Below are 8,782 nucleotides of genomic sequence, written 5' to 3'. Positions count from 1 at the left end.
GATGAAAGAATTTTGATATATTTCTTCAAACTATAAAACTGAACATTAATTTACTATTTCTTAATAGCTTTGAAGTCAGAAATAACATATTGGAAAGACAGGCCATTAGAAGAAATATATCACAGCATATTTTATTTGTAATTGGAAAATTTAACTCAACAGGCATGTCATTTTTTTGAGTGGAGAATGGATATAGTTTTTAATTTTCAAAAGCTGTGAGAGAAAATAATTACAATCATAAACAAAAAGAAAGGTAGGTTTAGCAATAATCCCTGTGGGCTTTCTATTCCCTTCTTGGTTTTTGTCTTAGCAATACTAGAATTCTTATATGATTTCTCACTATTTTCTTTTTGCACATCAGAAAATAGGGTGTCAGGAAATTCCTCGAAATTACTGACGTTCAGCAGGTTTTTATTATAAAAAATATTGTATTACAGTTGAGAGTGAGGGTGCAATAACAGGAAGGAGAAAAAAATAAAACTCCAGTTATTATACTAACATGCCATATTCCTTATTAATGATGCCATTTCAATTCTAGGCCTTCACTTACTTCCATATGTGGAATACCGTAACCATATCAATACCAGAGGCTTTAACCTGTGACTTCATTTCACAACGCGTAAGGCTATGACTCGAACAGCACAAATTTTGCTATAATTAAAAATCGGAATGTTTGACAATAATGGAACATTTCTTGCATATAGGTTTGTCTTGCAGTTTGTATCGTAATAGGGACAGAATGCAGTATAAGGAAATGCACAGATGATTCTGCAAGTGGACTGTGTTAAGTACTCAAAACAAGCTCTCAGGCTTCAGCCGGTCCTTCAGTAGTGCGAATCTTAGGCAGCCTGGCACCTGCAACCGGCTCTGGGGCAAGACACCTGTGAAGAGGCGCGGCCCTGGTCAGCGTTTCACTGCTCGGGAGTCCACTGCGCCTGCGCAGCTTTGGACACAGCCTCGAGTTACCTGAGGGAGGGGACTGGGAGAGGAGGGCCTTGGTCACCCGTCCAAGTTCTTCCGCTCCGGGTCCGGAGCCTGCGTACTGCGGATAAATGTCCGAGACACTATCGTTGATGCACGCAGAGTCCCAGGCTACTTGGAGTGTGGTGTGGACAGTTACAGGACTGAGTCGTTGGGAGGGATCACCCAGAGGAATCGCTGTGGGTGAACTTCAAAGCCTTGTGGCATAAGGCCCCTACTTCACAGTGAAATATTGGGAAGGGTTCCAAGTTTTTCTAGTAGGACCCTTGTACGATTCAGGGACTAGCAGGCCAAGGATTCCCAAGCTCGCAGAAAGACTTCTGAGAGACAGCCCGCGCGCCGCTGAATTCCCAGCATGCCCCGCGGGCCGAGAGCTAAGGTCCGAAAACTCTCTGCCCCAAGCCCGGGTACCGCCAGGAGACCACTTACCCGAAGTGCCACGGGCGCTCATTTGCATGTAACCCGACAGGTAAACTCAGCAGGTCCCAAAAATCACTGCCAGGCGCGGCCTAGCGACGCGAACACCAGAAGTGCGGATCTGGTGAAGTGGTTCCGTTACATCAAACTTTCCTAAACGTCCCGGGTGGATGAGAATAGGTCACCCTAAGTGAGAGGGGGTGAGAGTCCGCCGTACTTTATATAGACTGTGTGCAGAGGGTAGAGCGTGCTCGCTTCGGCAGCACATATACTAAAATTGGAACGATACAGAGAAGATTAGCATGGCCCCTGCGCAAGGATGACACGCAAATTCGTGAAGCGTTCCATATTTTGTGCAAAAACAAAATACAACTTCACTATTTTATATGAGAAAACAGACTCAAGATACAGTGGATAATACCCAATATTGAAATGTAGCTTTCATACAAAAATATTCCTGTAATTGATCTATGAAAAGAGAACAAAAAGGAGTTACGTTTGAAAAGTTGTGTGTGAATATGTCCGTAGTACGTATCTCAAACATGAGAAAATGTCAGTGTGCCTCTCCCTTTCATTTAACTTAAAAGTCAGAAATTGAGTTATGCTTTGTCTACCTAACAGCACAAATTCCAGAGGCCCGGATAGTTTGGCTTTTTTGTTTGTTTGTTGGTTATTCACTTAGGAGATATCTGACCTGCGAATTGCTGGATGGATTCTTACTAAATCATTGCTAAATTAATGAGTCCTTCAAAAGGAAGCAACATTATTTATTTCTTGAGTGATATCCACCCTCTTTCTTAGTCTGTGAAACCGCACAAAAGCAAAGGTTATTACCAAGGGCTGGTATTGTCTGGATGAGCTCACTGTTGGCCCGTGCCTTGGATTGATTGAGGAGCTCCAGGACCCATAAAGTTTGGCTAAAATCAGCAAGTTCATTAGGATCTGTTTTCACTAGTCTCTTTTTGTATAAAAAGGGCCATCAGAAAGGTTGGTTTACACATATCTGGCGGATTCTGTTATAGGAAATCTGATTTAAAGTTCATTCAGAAGCAGAATCGGGTAAATGGAAAATAGTATTCAGGTACAGTCAGAAGGATTATTTTCGGTAATATAATAGTAACGTGAATAGGATGCTGTATCCATAGTAGGCTGCTTGGGCCCAAACACAGAGCAGGAGAACCAGACAGCAAGGAAAACGTAACCTCTTTTATCCTCACGGTCGTCTAATTTGGGAACTGCACAAAATATGGAACGCTTCACGAATTTGCGTGTCATCCTTGCGCAGGGGCCATGCTAATCTTCTCTGTATCGTTCCAATTTTAGTATATGTGCTGCCGAAGCGAGCACGCTCTACCCTCTGCACACAGTCTATATAAAGTACGGCGGACTCTCACCCCCTCTCACTTAGGGTGACCTATTCTCATCCATCCCGGGACGTTTAGGAAAGTTTGATGTAACGGAACCACTTCACCAGATCCGCACTTCTGGTGTTCGCGTCGCTTGGCCGCGCCTGGCAGTGATTTTTGGGACCTGCTGAGTTTACCTGTCGGGTTACATGCAAATGAGCGCCCGTGGCACTTTGGGCCGGTGGCCTCCAGGTTGCACCTCGGCAGGGGCCTGAGAGTTTCGGCCGCAGCGCTCCGCCCGCGAGGCATGCTGGGAATGCACGCTCCTGGCTGTAGAAAGCCGAGGGAGCGGGAAACGGGACGTCCCGTCAGGAGACGCTGAGCTGAGATAGTGGTTTGTGGGTTGCGCACATTTATAGCAGGTCATTTCACCACAAAAATTAAGGTAATTTCTTAATATTAGTTAATATGCAACCCATGTTAAATTTTTTATTTATTTCGAAAGATGCCACTTCATGATTGAACTTTCATAAGGACCCAAACAAGATTGGTTGCTATGACCGTTAGGTCTGTTTTCTACTAATGGTCTCCATTCTGTTTTTCTTCATGCCATTGATTTATTGAGAAAACGGGATATTTGCCCTGTGAAATGCCTTTAATTTGGTCCATTTTTTTAAGGATGTTGTTTGCAATGTTTCTTGAAAATATATAGTTAGGTATAAAGTCAGATTCCTGCTAAGTTATTTATATTTGCATATACAGGATACTGATAGGATATGTACTTGCTATTGCATCTCAGCAGGGAGCATGAAATAGTGTTAGTGACGTGCAACCCTCACCAGTGAGTTCTGGTGGTATCAACAGCCGGATCCCTCCATTATAACATACTCATGAAATCTTTCACTTAGTGGTTTTAGAATACAGTGATGAACATTGCCCAGGTAAAGGGTTTGTGTTGAATCCTAGGCTCATGAGTTACAAAGATGTAACCACAAGGTCTTTGGTGGCAAAGTTCTGTACTCCACGGAAGACACCTGGGAGAATATGACCTTGAAAAGAGATTAAAATAGATTGTTCATGTTGAGTCTCCGGATCATTGGGTCACCTATTAACAGGTGCTTTCCATAATGCAGGTTTTCTAGCTAACAAATTTCCTTTCTTACTTGGGCTAGGTTGAAGTTGTCTGTCTCCTCACTGCTGAGGTCTCTTCTGTAGTCTTTTAATGCTGGTCCTGAGGGCTTAGGCCACACCTCTCCTGCACTATTATACTTTAGTTATACTGTCTTCCTGTCCAATCAAGTGGATAAACAGAAATAGCTTTGCTTTTCATCTGCACTCATCTCTGTTTGAATGTAGGCTGCGTTTCTTTTTTGGATATTTTCTGCGCTTACATTACACATCATTTAGTAGGGCAGTGTGCCAGGGGTATTCAAGTTTAAACATCTTGGATTTCCTTACTCTGTTCTCTCATTTTTGTTAAAAATTGTCTTTTTTCAAACCCTTGTCCTCCCCTATGGCCTTTTCATCCTGTTTCTTCTTTCCTATGGTATACCTCCCCCATTACGTTTTATGCATCGCTAACTGAACATGTTTATCCAGATCACCTTATGCCTTTATTATTATACTGATATCTTCACATTACACATTTGCAATATTAAAACGCGATTGGTGAACTGGGCTTGTGGCTTAGTGGTAGAGTGCCTAGCATGCGTGAGGCGCTGGGTTTGATCTCTGGCACCACAGAAAAATAAACAAATAAAACAAAGGTAATGTGATCTCATATTTTCATTTTGACAAAATTAATTCTTGCTCTTATCACTAAGAATTTTCAATTACTTTCTTAGATGAAAATAATGTTCTTTATCATATCTCTTGGAAGTTATATAGGAAACTGAGATAAAAGACTTTTTAGTTAAATATTTATCTTTTGTATCTTAAGATTTGACTCATTTGAGAAGGATAAATCTCAATTGCTAAATTGATTTTAGGAGACATTGATTTTCCTCAGTTTATCACATTTTTTTAATAAAAAAGCTTTATTTTTATATTCTGGAAGATGTAGAGTCTTAATAATAATTCCAACTATTTATATTTACAGTAGAATAAAACAACTACCATTTCTGAGTAGATAATAAAAACTATTATAATGCTTATAATCAGGACATTTTAGATCCAAGAGATGTGTCTCATTTTTCAGAGAAGAAAACTGAGGTGAAGATAAGTGCAATGGTATCCCTGGGCAGTACTGGCCCTGGTTTTACCATCAGAGGCCAACTTCATTTGCTCTTTCTGCTGCATCACTCATGGTGATACTAAGTTGTAAGGTTTGCAACAATTACAGAGAAAAGAAAAAAGACTTTTCCTGCCTGACATTTTACAGTCACATTTGAGTTCTCATTTGTCAACAACAGGACAGCACACACTGATAAATAGAAAGTCCATCTTGTTCTTTTGGTTTGTCAGCAGCCTTTCTTCCCTCTTCTCCTTTCTTTTTCTTCAGAAACTGTCCATCAGGGGAAGCTAATCTTGAATTCTCTACCCTGCCACTTGTTTTATTACTCCCTTCCTTTTATGGTGGTAGCCTCTCCCTCCTAATAATGCACTCAGTGGCTCCCCAGGACTCCTTCTTAATGTCCCACCTGGAAATAACTATAAGGAGCTTTAAAAACTCATCAGTCTGGGTTTTATTTCTTCAGAGCTCTAGTAGTTAGCCCCATAAACTAAATAAAATATGCTATGGCAGTATTTCTCAAACTTGTCTAATGATAGATTCCCAGAACCTACTGTAAGCAAAAATAACCAACATGGTTTTGGCGCTATTATGGAAACACAAATAACTGGGACGAAAGCAGACCTCAAACAGATCAGTGAGCTTTCCTTTATTCTGTAGGGGAGTCAAATCAGGCATTGGAGGGGCTCATTTTCTGGGTAGGAAGGAGTTTTGAGTTTCATAATTTACAATGAGGATGATTTAATCATTGGAGACTGAATCAGAATGTGTAGATTTGTGTAGTCAGAAAAAGGTGTAAAATGTCTGAAACTCATTGTCACTGGGAAAAGCTCAGAACTCGGTATTCACTGCTTATCCTCTTTCTCTGTGATTCATCGTTTCCCAGAGCTACAGTATTTGCTTTTCTCCCTTCAGGACTCTTTGGCAATGGGAAAGGATTAAAGTCCAGGGCCCAGCATATTTGCGCATGCCTGTAATCTCAGCAGTTTGGGAGGCTGAGACAGGAGGATCATGGGTTCAAAGCCAGTCTCAGCAACAGCAAGGTGCTAAGCAACTCAGTGAGACCCTGTAGCTAAATAAAATACAAAATAGGGCTGGGGATATGGCTCAGTGTTTGAGTGCCCCTGAGTTCAACCCCTGGTAGCAAAAAAAAAAAAAAAAAAAAGAAAAAAAAGGATCCATTGTGGTTGGGAAGGGATGAATGTTTGCTTTTGGTGAATGAACTCAGGAAGGGATGAAATATTGCTTTCTTTCTTTTCTTCGGGACCCATTGTTACTGGGAAAGGATTTACTGGGAGATGATTAATGATTCCCTTCCTCCTGCATCTTCCTTCATGTCAGACAGTTTTAGGGGGTTGTCATTTTCCTATCCTGGGGGTTGTCATTTTCCATATCCTTCACCTATTGCTTCCGGAAGATCGGCCCATTTCAGTTATTCAAAGAATGATCTAGTATATCTTTCAGATGACCTATTTGTGTTCTATCATCTACTTAAAATTTTTTTTTTAGTTGTAGATGGACACAGTACCTTTATATTATTTATTTATTTTTATGTGGTGCTGAGGATCAAACATAGTGCCTCACACATGCTAGGCAAGTACTCTACCACTGAGCCACAACCCCGAGTTAACATCTACTTTTAATGAAATAGAGTCACTCACCTGAGGCTGTTGTGAAATATTTTTTGTGCATTCAAGCCCTTTGAATGTAATCAGTTCCCTTAATTTGTAGCAGATAACCTCATGTTCTTTTTCACAGAATGAGGGAGAAAGACTGTAGTGATTTCTTGTAATCACTACAAATTTACCTATGTAAATACTCACCCTGTTCCCTTCTTGTCTTAGAGGGGAGGTGTCCCTTACGGGGGAAAAACTTGTGCCTGGGTGGGCACACGTTTATTGTATGGAATCTAGTAGCTGATTCCAATTCTGTGAAAGCTATTTTACAACTCTGTAAACTGTAGATAGGTGATAGTAATGCAAAAAATAATTCTTGTTTATAGACTTGCAAATTCTATCTTGACCAGTAGAAGTTCAGTTGCTCTCTCTATCATTATGCAAGAAGCTAGTTTTGCTCCATTTGTATACTCATGGATTAATATATTAAATCAAACTTTTAATACTTGTTATACTTGTTCTTTTAAAAATCCATATGAGGTTTGATTTTCCTTTTTCTCTTTAATTATAAAAGTTTGGAAGATTTCCACTCAGTTGTCCATTGCATTCATCTAAGAAAACCAGGCATACTTTTCATCATAGAAGCATACACAACTATAAGCTGCTTAAAGCCTAGACATATTTATCTTGACTTCCAAATGACAATAGAATTTGGCTGATTCTCTGTTTTTCTAATTTAAATATTCTTCTTTATTGATTTTGTGATCTGTCTTTTTTAACTTGTTTATTTTTATGTGGTCTGGTGTTAAAGATTGAACCCAGTGTATCACAAGTGCTAGGCAAACGCTCTGCCCCTGCCCCATATTACTTTTAAAATATTAATAATAATACCTTTATTTAATTTATTTATTTTTATGTGATGCTGAGTCAAACCCAGTGCATCACGCATGCTAGGCAAGCGCTACAACCCCAGCCCCCCTATATTACTTTTAAAGAAATTTCTCTAGCATCTATAATAAGATCTCTCTTTTTTCATTCCTAATGTTGGTAATTTGTACTTGTTTCTTGTTCTTTTTTTTTTTTTTTTAGGTACCAGGGATTGAACTCAAGGGCACTGGTCCACTGAGTCACATGCCTTGCCCTTTTATGTATTTTATTTAGAGACAGGGTCTCACTGAGTTGCCTCGTTGTTGCCGAGGCTGGCCTTGAACTCGTAGTCCTCTTGCCTCAGCCTCCTGAGCTGCTGGGATTACAGGTGTGTGCTATCACACCTGGCTTTGTTTCTTGTTCTCTCTGACTGAAATCTTTATGAATTTTACCATATTTTAAAAAGACAGCTTTTAATTTCTTTTTTATTGTTCATTTTCTAGTTATTGATTTATGTTCTTTATTGTTTCCTTCCATTTACTTTAGATTTAATTTGCTCTTTTGTTTCTAGTTTCTCATGGTAGAAGTTTAGATGGTTAACTGTAGACTTTTCTCCTTTTCTAGTATAATATTTATGTGATTTTATTTTTAGGCACTTCTTTATCCATTTAAATTTTAATGTGCTGTGCTAATATATTCATTTGGTTAAAAATATTTACTTCCATTTTTTCTTTGTCACATGGGTTGTTTAGATGTTTGTTTGTAGTTTCAAATATTTCCATTTATCTTTATATACATTTTCAAGTTTAATTCTCTTATGGTATGCTTTCAATTACTTAAAATTTATTGTGACTTGTTTTATGGTCCAGAATATATTATGCCTTAGTGAATGTTCCACATGTGCAGGAAGAAAATATGCATTTGATTGCTCAACCATTATATAAATGTTCATAGGTCAGGTTAGTTGATAACATTTAAATCATGCAAATTCTTACTGATTTTTTTGTATTTTTATTAATTCTTGAGAGGACTTTTGAAATCTTCAGCTGTAATTGTGGAAAGACAATTTTTTTAATACCTTCATTTTGTTTTTTTATTTTTATGTGGTGTTGAGAATCAAACCCATGTTGTGGTGTGGACTAATCAATAAAGTCAATAAGAGTATAAGCTATAGATATAGGTTATAGATTAATGCTGGTTGTGTAAAGCAATTGCTATGGTAAAACTACCTGATCACTTGTAACAGTTCCCTCCTTGCTGGAGCAGCAATAATAGAGTCACTATGGCTATAAGAGCAAACAAGTATGGCTGTAGGGACTCCATCT

At 39.0% G+C, this 8,782-nt stretch overlaps 2 non-coding genes across 2 annotated transcripts; one reads left to right on the top strand and one right to left on the bottom strand.

The window, feature by feature from the left end:
- Positions 1–1,645: 1,645 nt before the first annotated feature.
- On the top strand, positions 1,646–1,752 carry LOC120887128 (U6 spliceosomal RNA). The gene has a single exon (XR_005730276.1). It is a non-coding gene; the product is annotated as a U6 spliceosomal RNA (small nuclear RNA).
- An 886-nt stretch (positions 1,753–2,638) lies between these two features.
- LOC120887129 (U6 spliceosomal RNA) lies at positions 2,639–2,745 on the bottom strand. The gene has a single exon (XR_005730277.1). It is a non-coding gene; the product is annotated as a U6 spliceosomal RNA (small nuclear RNA).
- Positions 2,746–8,782: the final 6,037 nt, after the last annotated feature.

Source organism: Ictidomys tridecemlineatus, chromosome 5, assembly GCF_052094955.1.
Source record: "Ictidomys tridecemlineatus isolate mIctTri1 chromosome 5, mIctTri1.hap1, whole genome shotgun sequence".
NCBI lineage: Eukaryota > Metazoa > Chordata > Mammalia > Rodentia > Sciuridae > Ictidomys > Ictidomys tridecemlineatus.
Note: the sequence above shows the minus strand (reverse complement) of the source record. Positions and strands in the feature narration are given on the sequence as shown.